At 41.2% G+C, this 27,364-nt stretch overlaps 1 protein-coding gene and 1 long non-coding RNA gene across 5 annotated transcripts in view; one reads left to right on the forward strand and one right to left on the reverse strand.

Annotated features, from left to right (window-relative positions):
- CELF2 (CUGBP Elav-like family member 2) overlaps window positions 1-27,364 on the reverse strand; it is an 815,728-nt gene that overhangs the window by 423,043 nt on the left and 365,321 nt on the right. The window lies entirely within an intron of this gene.
- LOC112658997 (uncharacterized) lies at window positions 3,743-17,457 on the forward strand. Its single transcript, XR_003136096.3, has 3 exons — window positions 3,743-4,068; window positions 5,980-6,102; window positions 14,723-17,457. It is a non-coding gene; the product is annotated as an uncharacterized LOC112658997 (long non-coding RNA).

Consider the following 27,364-nt stretch of genomic DNA (forward strand, 5'->3'; position numbering starts at 1 on the left):
CCAGTATGCTCTCATCTTCCCCAATGACATTTGCAGAGACCCTATTCTCACATAAGATACAGAAGATTCTGGGTGGATGTGAATTTGGGGGAGGTGAGCACTGTTCACAACCAAGTATACATGGTGTACCCTTCTCGTCCTTTTACTTTTAGCCTCTTTATATACTGACATTGGCAGCTCATTTCTTACAGGCAGGGTCTTGCTCGATTCATGGCTTATCATGTCCCTTTATTAAGACAAGATCCTTCCATGCCCTGGACCCACTACCCTGCAAATCTTGAGGTCTTCCTCAAGAGAAAGGTCTTCCTCTAGAGGCTGATGGCAACAGGCACTATTCTCAACCCTTGGTGAGTGCCAGACACTGTAACTTCTGATCCTTGAAGATGGCTCTTTCCCCAGCCTCTAGTAGTTTCTTCACATTCGTAAGCTGACCAGGACTCAGCTGAGTACTCCAGAGGGACCTTCCGGAGACGTCTGGAATTTTTTCCCTATGTAGCTAGCTCTCTGTTGTCCAGGACTCATGTGAGCCCTGGCCATGTCAGTCTGCTGAGACTCTCAGCTTTGTGTTCTCAACTCGACGAGTCCACCAGCTCTGCTCTCCTTCCCTCATGCTCTGGTCATGGCCTGGAAATTCTCTCAAGACAGAAAGCTGGAGCAACTTAGAGCTCATCTCATCTGTCTCTTGTTTCTTAAGGATCACTATCCTTCAGCATTTGGTGTCCAGCGTCTTGCAAACTGTTGTGTGTGGTTTTTTTTTTTTTTTCAAAAGTATATTGAATTTTTAACTCTAACTTATAAAATATATCGTGTTCCTTTTTCTTATTGTTTCATCAGACAAGAATGCAAGTCCAGTGCCTGTTACTCCACCTTGGTCAGGAGAAATCCCCCAGCTGCCTTTTTCTTGAGTTGGAAAGTAAACTTCCAATTTTGTAACTATAGTTAAGATTAAAATTTGTCGGGTATGTAATACTGTCAAATTCACATCAAGGTGACTGATACTCTTCCTTCAGAAAACAGCTTTGCAGGGTAAGTCCATGAAGGACATCGGAGGTGGCACAATAATAATGAAGTCTGAACACCTGGGTTCAAATCTTGGTTCTGTCCCCTGTAAGCACGTGACCTTGAACAGGTTTCCTTCCTTGTGTACCTGTGTCCTTGTCTATAAAACGTGGCTAAATCTAGACTCCTGTGAGGATTTAATGTCCTATCAGACATCAGCACGCCCAGCACAGTGCCAGGCATGTAGCAACTAGCATTCGATTCTCAATTAGATGTTAGCTATTATTAGGTACTTCTACTTCACAATATTGCCAAGAGACTACAGGTGTGAGCCATGTAGGGGAAATTTTTTTTAAAGGTTTTATTTACTTATTCATGAGAGACACACACGGAGAAAAAGGCAGAGACATAGGCAGAGGGAGAAGCAGGCTCCTTGTGGGGAGCCTGATGTGGGACTCAATCCCAGGACCCCGGGATCATGCCCTGAGCCAAAGGCAGGTGCTCCACCACTGAGCCACCCAGATATCTGTTTTTTTTTTTTTTTTTTTTAATACAGCTTTGGGTTTCTCAATGGACATTTTTCAGTTTATAAAGAGAGTATGAGATCATATTAGATTCCAGACGACCCATCATCAGAGTGGATTCACCAGAGAGTCAGATAAGAGGATTCACCACGGGGTACCATGCAGAATGAGTTTGGGAACCGATGTAGTGCCATTTAAAAACATTGTGCCTGACAGGCTGCCTGTCTTTACTACAGATTCATTTTTCAGGCAGCACATTTTATAATCACAGTAAATTACTCTTTCTAGTTAACCCTGGCTTTCCTAAATTCAGACAGGCTTTCATAACGAACTGCCTATAACCCAGACCCGTTGGTATGATTGATTGTCAATGATACAAACCAGTAGCTGTGAGGTCTCTATGCTAGAGGAATTTTCTTTTTTTTTTTTAATTTATTTTTTATTGGTGTTCAATTTACTAACATACAGAATAACCCCCCGTGCCCATCACCCATTCACTCCCACCCCCCCGCCCTCCTCCCCCTCCACCACCTCTAGTTCGTTTCCCAGAGTTAGCAGTCTTTACGTTCTGTCTCCCTTTCCGATATTTCCCACACATCTCTTCTCCCTTCCCTTATATTCCCTTTCACTATTATTTATATTCCCCAAATGAATGAGAACATATAATGTTTGTCCTTCTCCGACTGACTGACTTACTATGCTAGAGGAATTTTCACATTCTCTCTTAAACTGCCTCATGTATCTGTGGCTTTGATAAAGAGGATTCACTTTAGAACAATACCAGCAAAATCAAGTTACTCTTAGAATCTCCCCGTGTGGTCAGGCTACTTACAATATCAAAGCTTAGCAATTTTACACATTACATTAAAGCCATCATGTTGGTGCTACTGAACTGGTCGGACGATTCATCTCAGGAAATCCAGTAACATGTTACCAACTCTTATACTCAGACCCCAATTTTATTCTATTTGGCTTTTTATAATCCACTTTAAAGCTCACATTATATGTCCTCTTTGAGCTGCAAGTTTTGGCCTCTGGCCCAAAGACGTAAACTTCTGAGATTACCTCCAATTCTTTTTGGCCCCAAACGAAAAAAAATCTATCACTAGGACTTTCTTTGCCCTATGAGAATCAGGTCAAAAACATTTTTTTGTTGTTGTTGTTAAAATTATCTTTATGGTTCTGACTCACATTCATCAATCACCTCTACCATTAATATGGTCATTCCAGTCCAAGACCTTCGATTCTAGAAAGCATAAATAGCACTCAGTGCTTACCTTCCTAGACTCAGTTTGCTCTGGGATCCCTCTGCAGTAGAGCCAGGCCACGTTTTTAGGTCCTGCAGCCTTGTTATAAGGATGTAGTGGCGGCTTTCTACTCTTATAAATCTTGCATTCTGCTCCAGCCCGACTCTGGGGCTTAAGCTGGTTGCTCCCGACCTCATGGCAGTTGATATGGCAACCATTTGGACTGCAGAGTAACTGTTGGATGCCTCAGATATCATGACACTTCTATCATCTTAGGGCTTAAATAATTAAGATCTTTCTATATGTGTAATTGCTTCCAAGCCATTCAGTAACTTGCTGTGTGGCCTTGAGCAAGTAATTTACCCTCTCTTGTGTCTCTGTGTGAAATGCCCTGCATCTGTGAAATAAGAAGAATTTTACTGACCTCTCTCATTGGGATTTGGGCTGGATTAATTTGTTGCTGTATTTAAAGGGCAGTTAATTCTAATCCTCGCTTCAAAGCAAAAATGTGTGAATGTTCCATTCTCATGCTGTCCAGGATGCCCTCAGGAGCCAGTGTTAGGAGGAGAACAATCAAGAAGAAACAATCAGGAGGAAAGGAGGACCACGGAATGTGATGTCCACGTTTGGCTTTTTGGCCCCTCCTCTGTTCTCTCAAGCACTACAACCTCCACCAGAAAGGAAGTAATGACTAGACCTACCCCTTGTTGACAAACGCATTTGCCCAGACACTTTGGACAAAACACCATGGACAAAAACAATAAAAATCATCTTCATGTGCTTCTCAACCTCTCTAGTGCCGCATGCTGCCTCCCCCATGACAGAAGACGAAACTTAGGAGGACTGTTGGCTGTCTTCCAGTGAACTTGGGACAATATGAAGAGGGTGACTGTGGGTCAGAGGGATGACTAGTTCAAGTTCAGTATGTGCCCCCAGAGAGTTCAGGTCACCCTGCAAACTGATTTTCCCATTACTCTATAAGGCAAATAACACCGAGGCAAAAAAAAACCCCACCCATTCATGAGATGATTCAGGAAATGGATCATGTTGATAACTCGTAATTTCTATTTCCAGCCTTTGTGGCTGAAAGTCTTTTTAAAAAGGAGTCATTTCCTTGAGCATAAGCACAGCCTACAGGAACAGACAGCGGCGCCTCCCCATGTGGATGGAGAAGATGCGGGGAGTTAACACTCTGAATGTGAGTGGACCCCACATCAGGCCAAGGAGTGATGAGGTGAGGAGAGCAACCCGGGGGAGATGTGATAGAAAGAGGACCTGGGCCGCAGGCTTCTCGTTAGGTAAGTGACTTGGGACCAGTGACTTGATGTCTCTGTCCCTACAGAAACTTTCTGCTCTAACGGTCTCTGGTTGTGACCCAAGAACAATCTTAGAAACTGTTTGGGACTTTTAGCAAATCCAGGCTTTTCGCTTAGTTTCTTATGTAATTATTTCTCGCTCTCAAAAGCAGGGTTCAAGAAAACAACAAAAACAACATAGCTGGGCAGCCCGGGTGGCTCAGTGGTTTAGCGCTGCCTTTGGCCCAGGGCGTGATCCTGGAGACCAGGGATTGAGTCCCACATCGGGCTCCCTGCATGGAGCCTGCTTCTCCCTCTGCCTGTGTCTCTGCCTCTCTCTCTTTTTCTCTGTCTCTCATTAATAAATAAATTAATTAATCTTAAAAAAAAAAACCCAAACATAGCTAATTAAGAGTTTCTGTTTATTTGGGCTCTCATTAAATGAAGGATTTTATCACATCTCATTGCTTGTACTCCTTGATAAATGCCCATGTCTGAGAGTAATACAAAACCTTTAAGACAGAAGTATTTTGAAGGATAAGCCTTGCAAGCAATGCCACGCCAAGAAGGAAGGGTCAGAAGGAGACCTTGCATCTGTCTAGCACTCAGTATGCATTATGTCATTCTGTTCTCCAGCGATCCTGTGAGGATTGAAGGCCCAATATTAACAACACTTTACAGATGAAACAACAGGCTTAGAGTGATTAACAGACTCTTCCAAGACCACAGAGGTAATAAGTGACAGAATTGAGATGCGAAGCCAGGGGTTATTTGACCTTAAGGCCTGGAGCCCTGTAAATCCATCCATCCAGCTCATCTAGCTAATAAACATCGAAGGAGTCGCACAGAGTAGTGGCGTGAAGTGAGGCCTGAGGTCGGATGTGCGTTGAAGGCCCAGCTCTGCCTCTTAAAAGCTGTCTAAGTTACGTCAAGGATCTGAGCTGCTGTTTATTCATTTGACAAACGGGAAGTATGATCCATACCTCCCAAGGTTGGTGTAAGAGTGAAATTACATGAGCTGATGTATTTCGGAGCTTGGTACCACATCTGGCACACAGAAGGGAATCGGTACAATCATTACTATTATTGCCTATTATTATTATTGCTATTATAGATGATGAAAGATAAAGCTTTAGGATTTTGTCATTTCCAGCTTTCAATCCCCAGCACTAACAGCTCCTCTCTCCAACAACCTCTTTTAGAAGAAGGAATAGCAATTATTCCACTGAGTTTGACTATGAAGGCTATTGGGTAAATACTGTTTGCTCCTCACCCAAGTGATCTGCTTTGGCTAAGGATTTCTATCAGAGAGGGTCGACAACACAGCCAATCCCCAAATGCTCACACTAATCTGTAGGGAAATCAATATGAATAATCCTATACATGTAATCCAAAAGTTATTTACATTTGCTCTGATATAAAAGTATGGCCACTGAATCTTCTGGAAGTAATTTTAAACACAATTTTAAATCACTCTGAACACTGAGCTGCCCTACTATTTCTCTTCTGTAATCACTGTCCTCTCTTTCCTGCTGTGGATTCCGCCCAAAACCCGAGTTCACCTCTCTCAGGACACGTCCTCCTTCCCAAGGCAGAGAGGAACTTAGTGCTTCAGAACAAACGCTTTCAGTGCTTTCACCCAATGGACAAACAGTAAATAAAATCACATTCGTGTTAATCAGATTGGACTGAAAATCAGTAAAATTATAAAGCAATATTTTCAAGGATTAGCTGTAATTATGAACAACTGAGTGCTGTATTACACTTTTTAGTTTCCAAAGCAGTTTTTTCCATGACATCCTATGGAGCTCAGCCAGTCTCATAAGTTGGCCTAGTATAAAGCATCTGGGCAGTGGCAGAGGGATGTGTGGTTCTGTGTCCTCAAACTCCAAATCTGTGCTCCTTCTTCCATAGCTCATTCTGCATGATTTGGACCACTCAGCTCTGAGCAGTCTAGATGTAGATATGAAGATCTATGGAAACACCACCGATTTCCAGAGGTTTGGACAGCAGTTGATCAGTTCCTCTTATATCTGGGTATGTCATTATCTCCTTCCCTTGGGTTATTATCTGTACTCTCATTTTGAAATGGGAGAGAAGATAGTCACGAGAATTAATGACATCCATAAGTCACTAAAATTCTGTTCTTTGGGATTTGGAAAAAAAAATCTTCATTATTCGACCTCATAAGGTCATAAAAGAAAGTTTCTTTTTTTAAGATTTTATTTATTTTATTTCAGTGGGAGAGGCAGAGAGAGTGGAGGCAGGGAGGGACAGAGGGAGAGAGAATCTTAAGCAGACTCCTCTCCATGAAGGGCTTGATCTCGCAATCCTGAGATCATGACCTGAGCCAAAATCAAAAGTCGGCTCAATCTAAGTGACTGAGCTACGCAGGCACCTTAACCTCATTCTTTACATCTCAGGAATCTTCATACTTTTGATTTTAGGCCAGAAGTCTAAGTTAAAAGTTGACCGACCATTGTGTAGGACTCTCCTACTGTAACTTCCCCAAATTTATCATACACAAGAAGGACTCTACACTCGACAAGCAATTACTACGGAGTCCAGATGGGCTATTCACTTTTCTCAGAATCAGAACCTTGGTGTGAGTCTTGTGACTCTGGGGAACTCTCTGTGTTACACTGTTCAGCTGCAAATCCAGAGGGGCAGGGTGCTGTGTGCTTTCTTGGCCAGCAGATAGATGGTTGGAGGTGGTGGGAATAAGTTCTTCATATCTGTATTCAAACGCAGGGCTAGATCTAGACATTGCCCATTACTTTCATGAGAAAGCAAAGGTAAGATTGACATGGGCCAGAGACCACAGGAGTTCTTTTGAAATAAAACTTGTCAGATCTTGCACGTCTCTGGTTCTTGAGTTCTGCAGGCCTATGTGCAAAACCTCTGGTCTTAATGAAGAAACTACTCACAGTAATACACACTTACTTTGGGGATAGTTAAAAAAAAAAAAAGTATTACCTACAGTGATAAACATCAGCTTATTTATCACTATTTTGTACCATGCTGCCTTAAAAAAGAAAAACCCCAGGGCTCTGTGAGTAGAGTACAGTATATGATTTCTTTGAAACTTCATTACGTGTAGATTAACCCCTGCAAAATGCTTCTATCACATGGAATTACTGGAAAGAGGTGAAAACAACAAGAAAGCAAATCCATGGATTTCAGAGCGAAAATCCCCTAGGCTTACTTTCTTCTCTGTTGGATCTGCCCACATGAACATTTTATATTAGAGGATTTTAAATTCTACAACCTTTTCCTGCTTTCTTCATCAGAGAAGATTTTACATTAAGAGTTTTACATTCTTGGACCAGATAAGAAATACAAAAGAGGGTGATGGGCTGTGCCTTTGACCGGCTGGTGCTTCTTCTCTCTGGGCACAGAGTCGTTCAATCACTGAATAAGCGCTCACCGGGAGTCTATGATCTGCTTGGGCAAGGCAGGAATACAAAGGTGAAAGTCACTGGGGTGGGGGGTGCTCAGAGGGGGTCCACTGCCCCAAGAAGCCCATGATCTATGGGGGAGGGGGAGGGATAGACCGTGCTGGAGATAAATAGCAACAAATTTGTCATAAAAGTAAGGACTGTGTGTTTCAGCAGATTTCAGAAAAGAGATCCCCACTAGCTTTGAGGAGAGGTGGCAATGACTCTTTGTTCCGGCCCTAAAAGGAGAAGTAGGAGGTCACCAGAAGAAAAACAGTGTTTCAGGCACAGGAGACAGCTCAAGCAAAGGTGGGGAGGCATGAAAAAATCCATGTCTGGGGAACGTAGGCTTGTCGGTGTGGCTCGAATCACACATTCATGAGACACACATGACAGCTGAGAGAAGAGGCCTTTAAAGTACAAGACCCCACTCTCAGCATGTTATATTCATAAGCATCGGGATTCGTTTATCTAACAGGTCCTTACGGTCGCATGCTGCTCTGTATAACCAAGTGCTAATTTTTAGCTGTGCTTAAAAGTGATGCTTTGACATGAAACTGCTCCCCCAACTTTTCTCCCAACAGACTTCAATTCACTGGAAAGCCTCCTCCATGCCCCTTAATACCCTGTGTGCACAATTAAATTTCCTTCGGAATGCTTCCAGTAAGCAAGTCATGCCTTGAAGGAATGTTCTTTATGCTCCCATCAAACCCGGGGTAGCTTTTTGCACCATTTAAATCTCTTGTCATTTAGAAATTTAGTAACCCAAGTAATGTGTCATTTCATCCATAAATCTCACACACACGTTCAGCTTGACATGCTAAACAGTCCCCCGCATGCCCAGCTGGAGCGTCACAAGTTGAAACAGAGCAATTGTGCTCCCGAGACTCCATTCCAAGGACCTTGCGAGACGATTTTTAATTTCTCAACTTCGTGTTCTACCTGGAGCTGTGCTATATTAATTGCTAAGACATAAAATAAAAGGACACCTGTAATAAAAAAAAAATCCTTTTCGAAGTGCATATGCTATTCTGGAAGTGGTTTGAAACAATATACACAAGCAGCCACATGGTCTAATCTCTATTATGTGCACATGGGTTTCTGTACTCAAAGTACTTGTTATTCTCACTCCACAGAAGCCTAGAAAATCAATGGAACAAGAGGCTTCGTCGATTCAATTGAACTTTGCAAACTACCACACTGTCATAATAATATGCACCGCAATGCCTGCCCAAACTGCTTACATAACGCAGCTCTTATCACATGAGATTTATCAGCAGCCACATTTTTCTTAGTAGGCTGGAGCCCATGAAGTCAATGGTGAGAGAGACCTATTAATCACAGCTGAACTTAGTGTGCTATCTGTGATCCCTTGTAAAAGGGAGGGTGATAAAAAAGATGCATAGTGACACTCACTGTCAAAAATGCTTACGGGATGATGTGCTCATATCAGATGGCTTTGCAAGTTGGATTGGCATTAAATATTCCACAAGTGGAGTTTAGAAAAAAAAAATAACAATGCTACAAATCTGGGAAGGAATAGCTCTAGGCTCCTGCCAATCCCCAGTTATTTTAGACCTGGCGACAGGGAGTGGAAGGCTTAAGAGAGGCTGCCGAGGCACCTGTTCTAAACGGCAAACTCAGAAGTTGTGACACCCAGACAAAAATCTGTACCCCCCACCCCACCCCCAATCCCACCCTGTCTAGAAACGCAACTCCTGTGACAGCTCCTTGCTTGGCATGCTGCAAACAGCTTATAAATAACGTCAACATGTTACTCATCGACTTTTTGAATGTACAGAAATGTTCGGAGCTTGTTGCTTCCAGTTGTCAGGCCCTTCTTTGTGGATCTCTCTGCAACAGTCTTATCTGTCAGGAAGTGTAAGTACCAGGAGGGCAGCCCCTCTGTCAGCACTTTGCCAACATTCTGGGTTTTGAGACGTTCGAGGAGTGTTTTGCCATAGTGGTGCTCAAACTCGCTTAGGGAAGGCCCATGTAAGGAGTACCAGGTTGGGGGACAGCTGAACTCCAACAGCTTTGTCTCGAAGGAATAGTCAAAAGGGAGATGGATGGTCAAGTGTCTTCCACTGGTACTGCTCACCTGGGCTCAAACCAGTGCCTGACACTCAGCAGGGTCACACTCACTGAACACCTGTAGGAAGAGGGGAAGTAAGGAAAACAATCCTGGATAGAACACGGATATAAAAAATATAAAAGACCCTCTGTCCAGACCCCTGGAATACCTGAGAAGACTGAGCCCTTCCGGGTCCCATGAGGTATGGTAGGCAGAGTAATGACCTTCCAAAGAGATCTCTGTCCTGATCTCTGGACCCTGTGAATATGTTACTTCACATGGCAAAAGGGACTTTGCAGATGTGACTAAATGAAGGATTTTTGAGTTGGGAGGATTGCCTGGATTATCTAGAAGGGCCCAATGTCATCACAGGGGTCCTTATAAAGGACAGAGGGAGCCGGAGATTCAGAGTCAGGGAAGGAGGGGAGAGGGCAGAAGCAGAGGTGAGGGAGGATAGTTGTGGGTGCAGCACCCCTGGCCCTGAAGATGGAGGAGGGGCCACAGGCTCAAAGGTGGGGGTGGCCCCTAGACACTGGGAAAGGCAACGGGACACTTCTCCCCTAGAGCCTCCAGGAGTTGTGACCTCCAGAATGGTAAGGGAATACCTTTGTGTTACGGAAGCCACTAAGTGTATGTTCATTTGTTAGAGCAACATAGGAAGGGGATTTCTATCTTGCCTGCCAGGGGCCTCTGAAGCCATTTTTGTGATTTTACAAAACTGTTCTTTTGACTTCGTTGTCTTCTCGAATGTAACTGTTTTTATAAATTTCAGGTTAGTTGAGGTTCATTATACAGCTCATCACAATCAAATTCCTGTCTTCTGCTTGTTTCTGGCCGATCCGAAGCCTAGATTCTAGATTCAGACAACTGTACTTGTGACATTTCTTATATAATGTTGCACAACAAGCATCCATCATTGACAGCTTTGTTTCAAGTTCATTTTTAGCACACCTAGAAAGCATTTTTCCTTTAATATGTACACCTTTGTATGAAGCAGGTAGCTCCATATCAACTGTAAAGACCTATTATTTAATGTTAAAAACCACTCGCTTAGCACTAACCACGTGCCAGATGCTGCCCTGAAGGGCAGAAAATGCAACAATTAATAAACTATAGATACACGCATTTACACAGAGAAATGCTGGATATAAAAAAGACCAAGGGGTCCAAAGAAATACACCTGGGTACCCCGAATAAATGCAGAGATATGGAAGGTTAGCTTTTATTGGGAAGGCTTTCAAAAAAAAAAAAAGATAAAACTTCACCTGGGTCCTCATTTATACATATTTTTCTCAAGTTCAGAAAAACATGATGAGTAGTTGTGGTCCTTCAAGTACAAGGTATGTTTTAGCAATGACATGGGGTTACGAGATGGTTAAAACACTGGGTGTGTATGTGTGTGTGTATGCATGCTCATGTTGAGAATGGGAGTAGGCAAAAAGGTACAACAGATGAAACACGTAAGAAACGAGAGGATAAATTCTGTTCTTAGTCTTTTTTTTTTTTTTTAAAAAAAGATTTTATTTATTTATTCATGAGACACACACACACACACAGAGGCAGAGACATAGGTAGAGGGAAAAGGAGGCAGGACTAGATCCCAGGACCCCAGGATCATGCTCTGAGCCAAAGGCAGGCACTCAACTGCTGAGCCACCCAGGCATCCCCTGTTCTTAGTCTTAAAAGTCCTAGTAAAGAATGTAGACTCCACCTTATACAAAATGAAATTAAAAATTAGGGGATGGGGGCACCTGGGTGGCTCAGTGGTTCAGCATCTGTTCAAGTGCCTATCTTCGGCTCAGGTCATGATCCCGGGGTCCTGGGATTGAGTCCTGCATCTGGCTCCCGGTGAGGAGCCTGTTTCTCCCTCTGCCTATATCTCTGCCTCTCTCTCTCTCTCATGAATAAATAAACCTAAAATCTTTAAAAAAATAAAAATTAGGGAATGCTGAGAGCACACTTTCAGATTTGCATGAACTGAGTCCCTGACCTTCGATGTTTCAAACTCCTGCTGTGTTAGCAGGGGACATCAGTTCAGTTCAGAATTGAGATGAGAAGCATCGGTCACCTTCTGTATTACCAAAATCTCTCCTGCCAGCGGCAGGCCTGCACAGGTCCAACTCTCCCAAAGCCAGTGAAATCCAATGTAGCTATAATTCTTCACAGAGTCACTGTTAGCGAGTTGCAAAACTGGAAGATGACCTTTGAGATGACTGTTTACTCAGCCTTGGCTGCTTTTTCAATGTCTGTTTTGTTTGTTTTCAAATATAATGGAGGGATCCCTGGGTGGCGCAGCGGTTTGGCGCCTGCCTTTGGCCCAGGGCGCGATCCTGGAGACCCGGGATCGAATCCCACGTCGGGCTCCCGGTGCATGGAGCCTGCTTCTCCCTCTGCCTGTGTCTCTGCCTCTCTCTCTCTCTCTCTCTCTATCATAAATAAATAAAAATTAAAAAAAAAATCAAATATAATGGAAAGAAAAATGAGAAGTTCCTTGGGGTTCCTTGGGATTCCTTGCTAATCCTTTTTTTTTTCTTCTAAGATTTTATTTATTTGAGAGAGTATGAGCAGGGGAGGGGCAAAGGGAGAGGTTGACTCCCTGCTGAGCCGGGAGCCTGATGTGGGGCTCCATTCCAGGACCTGGAGATCATGACCTGAGCCAAAGATAGACACTTAACCAATTGAGCCACCCAGGCACCCCTCCTTGCTAATTCCTAAATCATATTGCCAAAAAGCTTCTGATGAAGAGCAGAGGAGGCAAAGAAGAAAGAGGAGGGAAATCTCAGTGAGAGCATCTAACTTTTCCTTTAAAAAAAAAAAAATGTATTTGGGACGCCTCGGTGGCTCAGTGGTTGAGCATCTGCCTTTGGCTCAGAGTGCAATCCCGGGGTCTTGGGATCGAGTTCCCACATTGAGCTCCCTGCTTGGAGCCTGCTTCTCCCTCTGCCTTTCTCTGTCTCTCATGAATAAATAAATAAAATCTTAAAAAAATAAAATAAAAAAACTTAAAATGTATTTATTTAAATATAAATTTAAATTTTAGGTAGTTAACACAGTGCAGTATTGGGTTCTGTGGTAGAATTCAGTGATTCATCACTTACATACAATACCCAGTGCTTACGACGACAGCAGGTGTCCTCCTTCATGCCCATCCCCCACCCATTGCCCCTCTATCAACCGTCCATTTGTTCTCTATCCTTAAGAGTCTCTTATAGCTTGTTTCCCACTCTCCCTTCTAACTTTCCATGTCAGCTCTTTAACACTCAGCTGCAGGAGGGGAATGTGCTAGGTTAACCACCTGAAATCATCATTTTTTGTAAGTCGAAATGGTCAAATATCAGCAGTTTGATCTGATTTAACTTATCCTTCTCCACTCTCCCAGTCCCCCTTGAGATGAGCCTCCCCTGGACACATCCAGGCTCAGTGTCATCTCAGCTGCAACAGAGGTAGAGCGACAGCACCCACAGCGTAGGCAGCATGAGGCGATGTGGTCCGCGCACGGGCCCACCCCAGGGGCTCTCGTGGGTGCAGCGTGAGCAGCACACAGTTCACTTCAGTTGCAGCTAAAAATGCTCTTCTCAGCAACAGCGCCCACGATGACTAATGGCAGCAAACAGGAAAGAACAAAGAGTGCCAGTTTATGTACAGGACACATTTCAAATAAGAACGCTTTCAGAGATGTGGGGGCAATCTCAACACCATCAGGTGAATAAAACATTTTTTTTCCTTATTATGCAGGAAATGAAATTTTGGAGCATGAAAAATGCTATACTTCTCAAATTTTAAATCTTAAATGTCCAATTTCTATGGGGAATTTTAAAGCTGGAATTAAACACAGTGAAGCTTGGTTAACATACAGATTCATTTATTGTTCTGCAGTTTTACATATATGTGTGTATATATATATACACACACACACGTGTGCATGTGTGTATATATATACACACATATATATATATTTTATATATATGTATATATTTGCTCCCCTAGTCAGTATTTAAATTTGCAAAGCTTTCCAAAGTCATTGCTCTTAGAAAATGGCATAGATATGCATGCTACCCACTGAAAGGATGAATGTGTCTGTTACTAAGTTAGCAAAATTGACAGAGTATTGGTGGGTAGCTTATGAGGGCCTGTTAAAATATAATAAAAATGAAAGTAAACTATTTTTTACTCCCAGTGCTGTCTTATCTTAATTAAAAAGTGTGGAACTAACATTTGAAGAAACAGGCAGAATGACAAGAATCACTTTTGTCATCCTCCAATATGCAGAGCTTAGAAACTGGGGGGGGGGGGTGGGAAATGCGCTCTGCTAGATGGTCATGACAAAACCACCTGTCAGGGCATCCTCAGCCCAAGACAGCATCGAGGGGGCAAGCGAGCAGTCCACAGATTAGTGTTGTACCCACAACATGATGGTGTATATTTAATGTTTTAAATTTTGGAAGAAGAGAATAATAACACAACAAGAGCAGAATAATAAAAGGCATTTTTTTTTTTTTTTTAAATCAAGGGCCCAAATTGCAAGAAAACCTCCGGGGAGGAAATTCAGATGGGGCATATCCTTGTCATTGAGTATACTCTTTTTCCTCTCTTAGTACATTACAGAGTTTCTCTCATCGATGAAGGAATTGCTTTTTAGAGCAATAAAACCCAATGGAATAATTCAATTTGTTCATGTTAGCCGTGGGATTTTCCAATAATGAATTGAATTTCATAAGAAAAAAGAGGGCCCATTTTCATAGCTGTGAATGAGGATTAAACCAATATAAACTTTCTTCCCTGTTCAGGCAAGTAATTTAGTGACAACAGAGCACTTTCCCTTTGCGGTCAAGTAATGAGGGTAGAAATGAATGTCGGAAACCCCAAGGGAAGCCACATCTCAACTCTGCTCTTCCATGGCGGTGTGAGCAGTACCGAGGCCATTCCAGGGAGTCCGTGATTTTTTTGTGTTTTTTCTTCTTTTTTTTACTTCCCTTCCTCACCGAGTTTTTCAACTTCTCTCTTCTTGCTAATGGTTTTAGGAGACAACACTAAAAGTAAGTAATAAGATACCAGTCTGTAGCATTCTAAATGATGTGTTCTTCAGAATTATGACAATTATCTGCTAACTGTGCCATGTTCACTTGCTACATTTTTTTTTTTGCAGTGTCCTTCAAAATACATCCAAAGATACAAAAGTGCAGTAGCATTACCAAAGGAAACTACTAGTGAAAATGTCACTGATCTTTGGCAGAAATGGCCCCAACTGCAAAACAGGTGGATCATATGGAAGAAGGTGTAATATGCAGGCATGCCTAAACTTTGGAAACTCAATACAGTAGAGTCATACTGGATACAGGACAGCTGGGCAGCAGAAATGTTTCAGGGCAGGCACCCACCCACCTGCTCGCAAGCTTCAGATCTGAGAAAAAGGCATTCTAGTAGCACCAGGTAGACAGGCAGAGGACATGGACTTTGCACAGACCAACACTGGGTATAGAAAATCTTTGTTCAAAAATCAGTAAAAAGAAATTTTTAGATAGATCAAATATAGATATTTGATGTAGGGGTCTATGAGGAGAAGCACTAGCATAAAAGAAAGGATCCACTGTCCTGTAGATGCACTGGGAATATACCCTACAAAGGAGGACACTCATAGTATAATTTTGTCATTAAGAGCAGGGGTGGAGGATGTTGGAAGTCAAATTTCTGGACTAAAATCCTAAGTTGTTCATGTATTGGTTATTTGCCTGTTGGGACTCCAATTTCTCATCTATGAAATGAAGAGGATAACAGCACCACATGTTATGAAGATTAAATAAGTTAATATATACATCATGCCCTGGATAAGGTAAGGGCACACTGCTTGCTGTCACTGTCACCACCATCACCATTACATGAAGCTCTGTAGCTAAGGAAGCCCACGTTCTCTTAGAATGTCAAGGAAGCGTGGAATTTATAAAATAAGAGATTACAAAATTAGAGGAGCAGGGATCTGGCCACGGTGTGAAAAGGCAGCTGACAGAGAAGAAATTCATGTAAGAAAATAAACACGAATATCTGAGTAAATGAAAATGTGCATTTAAGTCAATGACAACACAGAATGGACAGTGTGTAACAAAAGCTGGTGCTGAGGAAAAGCCGCAGATCATTTATAAGAGAACAACAAGCAAGTAAAATAGATCAGATTGATCAAACTGATAATCCTATATCTAACAAATCCACTCGTCCCAAGAAACCAGAAAGGAACACAAAACAAAGCAAAAATAGATATGTAATAGCACATCTCTGCGATGCTAGAACAGTTTTCTCTCCTCAATATAGACTTTTTAATAGTTGTGAAAACAGAAGGCCACCTTCTTGTTGATGTAGGTGTATATACACACACATACATAAACCCCCATGTGCATATGTATATACACAACTACATGAATATTACAATTAGTGGGATCTTAAAATAGAAAAAAAAAGTTCAGTAAACACTTTCTTGAACTAAGAAAAACCAGCCAATAGGAAAGATTCACCTGTGTTCCAGAAAAGAATATGAAGCATAAAGAGACACATAACTACACACATTCCAAGATTTTTTAAATGTCAAGACTAAAGCAAAATAGTCTCATCAAACACGAGACTGGGAATATCGCTAGCTCTTAACACTTTACTTCTGTTAAAAGGGAAGAGATCTGAGGGACAGGTGAAAAAAACCTACTTTATTACAATTGGATGATGGGTTTCCTTTTGTCAAATTTTACTAATCTTTGGGCATAGATTTGAAATATTTTACATTTAATGAGAGCAGGTCTGCCTTGCTCAGACTTTTCTTTCTCAACTTGTAAACTCCAGGAAAAAAAAACAAAGTCAAACTTTTTTCTGAAGGAAATAGTTGGTTTCTCAAGAATTCTGTACACAGCCAGATGGCTTTCAGATTTTAAGGCAACAGTAAGTCTTGCCTAGATATGCAAGATCTCTGAAAATATATCACCCATGTACTAGTTTTAAAATTTTATGCAAATTGATTCCAGTTATAAGCGAGATGAATCAAAGGCAAAACCTGAAGCCTGGGAATGTCAAGGTGTAAAAGGGCTGTGATAAGCAATTAAACAAGCTAACCCCATAGAATTACATTCAAATCACAGCTGTAAATAAAGTTGCAAAACCAAACGTGAATGTTAAAAACACTTTCTGAAAGAAAATCTTTCTGTAGCAAGTAACAATTTAGTGATAAAAATTATGAAGCAGTAATAACTAGGGTCTGGAATTCTCTACCATAAAAGGATTAGCCAGGAAGTTAATTTCTCATCATACAGGAGGGTGGAATGAAAATAATGATTCTTCACTTGTGTCATTAGAGTGAATAAAGCTTTTCTACACTCCAGAAATGTACCTTCCTCATCACTGGGAAGAATAAAAGCATGCATGCATGAATGAATGAATGAATAAATAAATACATACACACGTACAAACAAAATTAAGCAAACAGGTACATAAATATGAAATGTATAAAATAATATGACAGAAGTTTGCCCACACATTTTGGCTAAGACAGACAATCGATGTGTGAACAAGGTTTAAAGCCCCCTTTAAAAATGAAGACTCAAAGAACTGGTTTCAAAAATTCAACTATAAACTTGTAAAGGGAAGCAAGAGGACAGAAAAATGTTAAAAATGACAAAAATACAAAAGCTAATATATACCAGGAAGCTACACATAAAAAGAAAGCAGAGGTGGCAATGATAATTGAAAGTAGATTTGAACTAAAGAGAAACGTCAAATGAGAAAGAGCATCACTTTCATTACAAAAAGTTAAAATCCTTCAAGAAATTATCCAACACATAGGTGACAATTCTGGTAGCATTTCACTAAATCAAACATTTAGAAATAAAGAAATGGGAAAATCCAAAATTCTCTGAGAATTAAAACTTGCTCAGTCTTTGACAGATGAAGAATTTTTTTCAAGGAGATTCCAAGATTGGAATACCATAAAATGGGTAAATTGAATAAATATATATTTCATTTTATAGGGTACAAGGCAGCTATCATGGAATTGGTACAAGGCCCTGGATGTCAAAGGATTTTTTTTTAATCCCTCAAAAAGAAAGAGTCATGAATGTCATGGACTCAAATCAAACATGATGCAATAAAACTGGGAATTCATAATGCAAATGTAAGCAAAATTACCCAGTCACTTGGAAATCTGAACAAAACAAAGCAAAATAAAAAATAATTTTGTGCTAAATAACCCTTACACAGAAAATTTTTAAAAATTACAAACTATTAGAAAACAATTTTTTAAAAGATTTTCTTTATTAGAGACACACAGGAAGAGGCAGAAACATAGGCAGAGGGAGAGGCAGGCTCCCTGTGGGGAGCACAATGCAAGACCCAATCCCAGGACCCCAGAATCATGACCTCAGCCAAAGGCAGACACTCAACCGCTGAGCCACCCACGTGCCCAAAACTATTGGAAAAAATTTAAAGCCTTTACTAACTAGTTTGGACTAAAAATGTTAAAACACAACATATGAAAGTTTACAAGTGGGTAAATTTATTAAACAATGAATAAAAATAAACATCATATTTAGAGAGTAAGAAAAAGATGAGTAAGCACAAAGACGTATAAGATGATAGCAGAAATTAGAGAAAGAGAAAACACAAATTCAGAAATTAATTAGTGAACTCGTTACTTGGGGGGGGGGTTAGAAAAAATCAAATCAAGACAATGAAAACCACAAAGGCAACACAAGCAAAAATGAACAAGTGGGATGACATCAAACTTAAAAGTTTCTGTCCAGCAAAGAAAACCCTTCAATAGAATGAAAAGGCAGCCTAATGAAGGGAGAAAAGTGTTTGCAAACCACATACCCAGTGCGGGGTTAATGTCCAAAATACATGAGGAACACATACAACTCAATAGCAAAAAAGCAACACACAATTAAAAACTGGGCAAAGGATCTAAAGAGACATTTAAAACAAAACAAAACAAAACAAAACATACAAATGGCCAACAGGTATATGAGAAGGGGTGCTCAACATCATTAATCATTAGGGAGATGCAAATCAAAACCACAATGAGATACCATCTCACATCTGTCAGAAGGGCTGTTATGAAAAAGATGAGACACGACAAGTACTGACAAGGTTGTGCAGACAAGGGAACCCTTGTGCACTGCTGGCAGGAATGTAAATTGGTGCAGCCACTATGGGAAACAGTATGGAGGCTACCAAAGATATTTAAAAAACATATATTTAAACTAGAGCTACCATGTATCTGGCCCTCCCACTTCTGGGCATATATTCAAAGAAAACAAATCATTCTCTCAAGGAGATGTCTGCATCCCTGTGTTCATAGCAGGATTACTCACAACAACCAAGCTCCGGAAATAAGTCTTAAGTGTCTATGGATAGATGAATGGATAAAGAAGATGTGCATTATATAATATATATATTATATTATATATTATACATATAATGGGATATTATTCCATTATATATATATATATATATCCATTGGAAATATATTCCATTATATATATATATCCCATAATATCCCATTATATATATATATGTGTATATATATATATATATCCCATAATATCCCATTATATATATATATGTATATATATATACATATAATATATATTATTCAGCCTTAAGAAAAAAGGAAATCCTGTCGTTTGCAACAACACTGATGAACCTGGCGAGGGCATTATGCTAAGTGAAATAAGTCAGAGAAATACAAATGCTGCATGGTTTCACTTATACAGAAGCTGAATGCGTAGGAACAGAAAAGAGACAAGTGGTTGTGAGGGGCTGGTGGGTGGGTGAAACAGGGAGGTTGGTAATAGGGTGCAAAATTTCGGCTACAAGGGGCACCTGGGTGGCTCAGTGGGTTAAGTGTCTGCCTCTTGACACTTGATCTCAGGGTTGTGAGATCGAGTCCCACCTTGGGCTCCGTGCAGGACATGGAGCCTGCTAAGAGTCTCTCTCTCCCTCTGCCCTCCTGTTCCCCTTAAAAAAAAAAAAAAAAATTCAGTTACAGGTTGAATAAGGTCTGAGGATCTAATGTAGAATATGGTGACTGTAGCTGATAACACCATATTGTATAAGTGAAATTTGCTAAGAGTAGAATGTCAATATTTTTACCCGCCCCCCCCCCCCGAAAGGCAACTATGTGAGGTGATAGGTGGGATAATTAACTCGATGGGGGAATCCCTTCACAGTGTATATGTAAATCAAATCATCACCTTGTACATTTTCCCTTACAGTTTTATTTATCAATTATACCTCAGTAAGGGAAAAAAAAAGAAAACTGAAACCAAAAAATAGTAGGAAAAATGTCCTCCTTAATAGGCTCCCATTATCAGTTTTACAGGTGAGGTTTTTCTTTTTTCCTTAAATCCTCCGCACTTGAACAACAAAACAACAAACTTTTAGGCACTGATCAGTCCCTACTCTATGATTTCTGAGTATAAAATGCAAGGCTAGCCAGTGTATTTGGTGAAAGGAGAAAAGCTCTAGTATCAAAACCTGAAAGAAAAGGGAAAAAAAAAAAATCAAAGACAGTTTTCCTTATGGCGATCGATGTGAAAATATTTTAGGTAAAACCTCAAGAAATTACATTTAACCGATATTTAAAAATCACAAGTCAAGAACTCTCAGGGTTTGGCATCAAAACGTAAGGATGATTTTAGATTTGGTAATCTACGAATTACCAGATTACTTGAACAGATGTAAAACAAAGAAACACAGAAGTTTTGGATAAAATGGGATCCGAAGTAATCTTCCTTCACGGGATGAAAAACATCTATCTATATGGTCATCATTCGGTTTACGGAAACACATGAGAAGCACAGTGATCATAACCAGTGACTGTGTCACAATCCTCTCTTCATCCCGGACAGGCACGCAACTCTCAGGACCCCAGGATGTGCCGCTCTGCCCACAATCCCTCCCTGGCACTCACCCCTTGGACAGCAGGTGTTTTTAAGATCTGGGTTTGGGGGTCAGAGAGACTCATTTCCTTGTCTTCCAAGGCAACTTTGACCTCATCCCCTCATGGAACACAGACCTAGTTCCACTTCAGCTGGCTCTGGCCTGGTTGCAGCGCCTCTAAAGAGGGGCAGTGTCCAAGGGCATATGATACACAGCCCCCCTCCCCCCAGCCTGCCCTTCATGCTTCAGAGACTAGGTCCTCCTCTACGATCCATACACCCCACAGATTTTTGCAGCAGAGGATACAGCCAGTGTCTCTATAACCCAAGTCTCATTTGAAGAACCCTTCAGGTTAGAGTTGCAATTTCCTAAAAGGTTTTGATGTGCTTTTCTGCATTCTTCTTTATCAGACCATGATAAGAAATGAGGCCTGAGAACTTCTAGAGTAGGCTTATTACCCTATTGTCTCTCTGCTGTGAATATTCAGGCCTAACACGTGAGTGCACTTCATTTTTTGGCCACTTGTAAGTTAAAAGATGGCAAAAACTACAAATATGCCCATTAACAGTAGGCATGGAGGAAGGGCTAACTCTTCCCAAACTCAAATCCCATGCATGTCCTCCCTGGTAAAGCCCAACCACTTAGAGTCTGCGTAGAACGTGTAGGAACCAATGCTTCCTTGGGGCAGCAAGGAACCCCCTTTCCTTGTGCTACCCCGACTCACTGCTATGTTCTTTCATTTAGCTATTCACAGACTTAAGATTTACAGCCCTTGAAGATAGGAACCTTATCTTACTCTTCCTGACTCCCATTAGATTGAGCACATTTTCTTCTACTTAGCGTGAATAAATATTTGCTAAATGGATTTAGAAATGAAAATTGAGCTGCTGGAGTTTACCCCGTGTCAGACTTCTCAGGAGGTTAGATGTCAGGTTTTCTAATTAGGAAGATGGTCAGCTCAGTGATGCCATTTCTGTCAGACTAGACGAGAGTGTCTGCAAAATGTGTGCATGGTGAGGGGGTGGGTGGGTGGGTAGGGACAGGGCGACTACCAAAATACCCGAGTTACTGGACTTGGTCAAAAGGGGACTGAGGAACAGGATTTCAGGTTATGAAGAAGAGTTACAGAGAGGCAGCATTTATTTCTGCGCAAAGGCCTAATGGACATGAGTTAATGGGATTATGTTCGATTGGGAAGAATTTACGAGATTCCTGAACCAAGTGTCAGAGGATTTAGATGGTTGCCCTATAGATTCTTTCCCTAGAAAGCTTTTTAAATAGAACTGTCATCTATCCATTCAGAATGGCTTCAACACAGGCCTTCCTGGGACAGTACTGGTAAGTTCAACACCATACTTGACTTGCAATTCTGAGAATCTAGGATATAAACAACGTCAAGAATGTGTTTTGCAACAACTTGGCTCTAATCAATTTAGTTCTCTTTTTGAAACGCCTAGCCAACGTGACGTTGTAAATCCAGTTACTGGTCTGGACCTAACTAAGTTGCATTTAAGACTTTTAGCCAGAGTGTGGCACTGCTTCTTCTATACATTCGAGAAGTGTCAAGGGTGGGTGTCTGCAGAGAGCCCGGATGTTTTCCATCCTGGCTACCTGCATGGGGGTGGGTTCTCCAGGCCTCTTCTATAAGTGTCCAGCTGCATTGGAAGAGTGATAGGGTTCACTTTCCATACTGAGGGAGTCCAGTGTTGTGTAGACTTGGAGTTAACCGTTTTCATTTGGTTACCTAAAGGATGGCTACCTGTGGGTATAACCATCCCGGGTATTTCCCTGGACACGAAGAGACAAGGAATTAATAGCTCCATAGGCCTCCTTACAAAACCAAAAGGAGGGACGCCTGGATGGCCCAGTGGTTGAGCATCTGCCTTTGGCTCAGGGTGTGATCCCAGGGTCCTGGGATCGAGTCCAGCATTGGGCTCCCTGGGGGGAGCCTGCTTCTCCCTCTGCTTCTGTCTCTGTTTGTCTCTCATGAATAAATAAAATATTAAAAAAAAAAAACCCTAAACGGTTGTGCAATAGCCCTGGGAGCGAGGCATGTGATAAGTCCACGATCAAAACTTTGTTTCTTCAGACAACGCATTCAAGGGCGGTGGGAGGGACTCAAGTGGCAAGCCGGCCAGAGCTCTTCACTTTCCCTGACCTTTACCCAGAGCATGACAGAGACAAGGATGTGCTGGGACAAGGCCATGATAGGTACAGCTGCTCTCATCTGTGCATCTCAGGGAAAGCAAGCCATGTTTTCCACCATAAGCAATTACATGGTCTCAATTCTAATGAGAAACACTCTCTGCCACAAGTAGATACTATCATTCCTCAGAAAACCTTCCACTCACCCAAGATGAGGAGAGTGTGGTCAGCATGCACCACGGCTTGAGAGACCTCAGGCCAAAGCTGAGGGCGTTTGTGCCACTGTGGGAGGTGCTTACCAGTAACTCTTAGTTCTCAGAGATTCACAGAAAGGTCCCCATTTTCCATCTCCAACCCTCAATGTAGCAGAGGGCAGGGAAGCTCTCAGGCCCATGCTGATTGACGTTGACATTGTAATCAATATTCTGGGATTGGGATATCCCAATCAACTGGGATAAAGGATCCCAATACAGTCACTGTGTGTGTGTGTGTGTGTGTGTGTGTAAGGGGAGCTTCTGGACTTCTCACACTGGATGGGGTAGGGGTTGTAGTCATTCTGTGTATAGTTGGGAAAGCCCTGCTGGCAGGCCACTAGTCTCAAGCTTTTGGATTACCTGAGCTTCTTGTGAAGGCAGGGAGGCCCAGGGACCAGGGAGGCCCAGTGTTGCTCTTTCCTCTATCAGCCATCCCCCTTGGTCTATCAACCCTCCATCTTGGAAGGACGCATCTTCATCGGCATGCTCTGGTTCAGGCTGCTGCAAAATCAGGTCTTTTCTAGTTGAATGACTAAAAGAGACACATGCTGTCAATGAAGGAAGCTGGAGGCTATGCCAGGCCTGTTGAACACCACAGGCACAGCGTAGATTGACGGATGGGTGGAGAACTCATCCAACTAAGGATGAGAGTAGACTGGCTCCCTCCTATCCAACCCTTTCACTTCACTCATTCCCCACCCAGCCCTACTAGCTCTCCTTCCCCAAATTCCAGGCAGCTAACTCTCCCATCCATTCAAACAAATTTTAATCACAATACCTTGAAGGCTGGGATGAAGGAAGGTTGAATCCGTGTCCACCTACATCACTGAAGTACTTCCCCTTTGGCCTACTCATAGTTTGCATCAGGAGCTCACCGACAGGGAGCCATACCGGAGAGTTTTTAGACCTACAGTGGATTAGGACTCTTCCAAAAGGAATGATGTAAAGCTGCTAATAGAAAAGAGGAGTGGAAATAAACTTTCCGGATGCCATTCAGCTAAAGGAACACAAGTTCAGGAATTTTAAGGAAGGATTGATCTCCACTCACACAAACACAGTGCACGGTACAAATACGGACTGAATACCACTGTGCTTGAAGAAAAGCATCTCCTAATTTATATCTGAAATTTCACCTTCATACAAAGGAATGTGTGATGATGATTCTTTCCTGACAGCAAGTTTTAGTAGGAAGAAGGAAACAGAGGAAAACACAGGAGAAGTAATCCTTTAAGCGGAGGAACATTCCATGGAGCGGGAAACCTGGCCTAAGCACAGGGCTGTGGCCAGTGAAGAGCCATTTCCCTATTTCACGAGTTTGTCCTAGAGCCATCAGAAAATCTAAGTGGTCAAACTGCATTGAATCTGATCGGCTTTATAAAATGCAGCACTTTGGGGCCACATCTCATTTGTGGTAGGACATACTTGCCCAAATGTGTGAGTCTCCACTCGGTGAGGAGGGAGAGGGTACATATTGTGCACCTACATTCTTGTCAGTGGCGAGTCTCTTTTGGACAAGCTGGGGACTCTGTCTCTGAGCATATTAACTGTAGGGTTGCATGAAATCTCAGCAGGCTGGCCCATCGTGACAGCTTCCTCCAAAGCATCACCCTGCTTCTTGCCACTTAGCATTCTTCCCACCATATTACAGAAGAAGGCATTTCTTCAGTTGGTATTCAAATGGAAACTGACATCTGGTTCACGTCTAAGACACTCTGATGTATGTGGAGCTTTTTTTATATGGCCCTTTGCTCTAACCCAGAGATTAAAATGAGCCTCAACATAAACCAGAGGGATGAGGCATAAAAATGATTCTAAATCTCACCTATGCTCAGCTGACACCTGTAAAGCATGATTGTGTTTTAATGATAACACTTTGGAATGGCTCAGGTAAATATAGTGCCATATGCAAAGCTTTCAGATCCCACAAATGCCACCAGTACTTATGATCCCTGTGGGTAGGTTTTCTCTTGCTGTGTTCAAGTCTGAATGGAATATAAATGCACCATTAAATCTGCCCTAGAAGTACAGAGAGCGGCCGTTGCATAGTTAAGTGAAAAAGGCAGCATTTTATGTCTGATAGAGCAGTCATCTTGTAAAGAACAAATTGGTAGAGAGAGACAGGGAAAAGTCATGTATGGAGAGAGGCCTCAACAGGATAGGCAGATGGAAGTCTAAATTCTCTTATAAATTCCTTTTAAATAACATATTTTATTGAGCTGTTAGAAGAAAAATGCAGATTCTTTCTGAAGCTTAGAAAGAAGAGGCCTAACCCCAGCACACACCCAGGCCACTATGGTCCCCATCACCATTGTTAGTAAGAAGGGGCAAAGAATAGAAACAAGAGTAAAAGTCATCTTTCACTACGGCAAACAAAGCAAGTTTAGCTTGTCACAGGGAATGATGAATGGCTACCCATCACTTTCCCAAAGAGAGAGAAACCAAAGATTGTGTATCAATTTTTATAATTTTAAAGCTGAAAGATAATAACTCTGCAGAAATGGAGCAGACCACATAAAAATCCCCTCTGAAAATGTGATTACACATAAAAATCCATAAAAACGTACAAAGTGATAGATGAACCAAAACTACACAAATGCAGTTTTTTATCCTTTTGGAATGGAGCAGAATGGCATATGTAGAGAGAAGATTTTATTTTGTATTTTTAAAAGAAATATTTGGAGCTTAATTGAATTATACTTCTGGTGGGAACTGAGATATTTAGCTGGAATATTGGGTTTTATTCTAAACTGAATTCTATATTGAAGAGATGAAGAAAGAACCACCGTGAAGTATTAGCAGTAAGGTTGACCCGTTTCAATAAGCTAAGAAAGCCATGCATAACAGAAGGTAGTATACTTTATTCCTACACTCTCCTAACCCCCAAAGGGTCTGTATTCAGTATTCTTGATAACTCTGATAGGGAGATCATCTTTGATCTATTCTAATTAAATTGAGTTTATATCTGATATTTATTTCTCGAGGTTCTTAAAAATTAACTTTTTGTGTGTGGCTACCCTGCTAAATCTGTGTCATCTCCCCCCCGCCCCAACTTTCAATTTCATTTCAGTGAATCCGGGACATATATTGAAATGCATGTCTCATTTTGCTTATTCTATAGAAGTTATCAAGTTAATCCCAAATTCTACATACCACACTTTACGTATATATATTATGTTTTAATTTATTTTAAGTTATTTTGTTTGCATTGGCCCTTCAGGGATTTCATGATGTTCCCACAGGTAAACTGAATCAATAGCATTGCATAATAATACGTGCTTAAATTTTTTGCATTTAGAAATCATACCAATAATTTGTATTTATTTAACGGTTATGGTTAATGTGGGAAAAAATTCCCTTTTCTCTTGAAAACCTCAAAAAGCTTGTGTCAGAAGTCCTTAGAGGTCTGCTTATATTGTCCCAATTATGATTAGCAAGTAGTGTGGATGCTGTTATATAACATAGGTGAGGTTTTTTTTTTTAATGCTGCAATCTGGGTAAAGTATATCGTGAATACAGCGGTACGGTTTTTACTATGTAATTTCAATGTATTATTTATATCAACTAGGTTTAGGGAATATATAGAAGCTAGGTTAACATCATGCCCATCAAACCCATATTTTAAAAGGCCATAAGGAAAAAGAATGCATCCCACAGGTCAACTTTGCTTCCAGCAAACCATTTCCTCCACACTAGCAGAAAGGTGGTTGGAGAAAGAGCAAGGTTCTGAAAATAAGCCACAAGGATCAGGAGAAGAAATGGACAAGACTACATGGTAGGAAGATGAATTCCAGAGGAAGGTGGGGGTGAAGATTAACAAGCCGATGGCTTACTGCTAATTTCTTTAACATACAACAACTCCAAACCTTGGTGAAAACCCCACATGTGTTGTATAAACTTCCAGCCCTCGGCTGCCCTGATTCTTATTAGAAGAGACCTGGTGAGACAAATAATATGCTAGGAGCATGGGGGTACCTGTTATAAACAGTCTGAACTGCAATTCATCTTACTAAAACATCTTGGACACCAGCCAGCTCGAGAATCATAAAACACCTTGGAATACGAGATGCTGTCACTGAAGAAACCCTGTTTGCTTATCAAAGAAAAGGCAACCAATTAATAGTTTTATTACTAATACCATTACCCCAAGGGCTAAAATTAGGTTTATTTATTCATTTTAAGTTCAACCCACTAAATTCCATGCTAACACACAACAAGGTACAGCTCGTATTACAAATGAATAACTTAATTAAAAAACATTGATTTTGCTCATTGACTGCTGCAAATTTTATTAAATATTAATGATAACATTTTGTATTTTTTATACTAGTCATGAAAGTTTTATGTGCTCTCTCCCCTACAGCAGCCTTAGATTTTATGACAAAATCTTAGGCAGCTCAAAGTACAAACATAAATATTGCATTGGCCAGCTTGGTACAATATATGTGTGTACATAAGCCAATGAGTGGATATGTGTACAT

The sequence above is a fragment of the Canis lupus genome, chromosome 2 (assembly GCF_003254725.2).
Source record: "Canis lupus dingo isolate Sandy chromosome 2, ASM325472v2, whole genome shotgun sequence".
In the NCBI taxonomy this organism is placed as follows: Eukaryota; Metazoa; Chordata; class Mammalia; order Carnivora; family Canidae; genus Canis; species Canis lupus.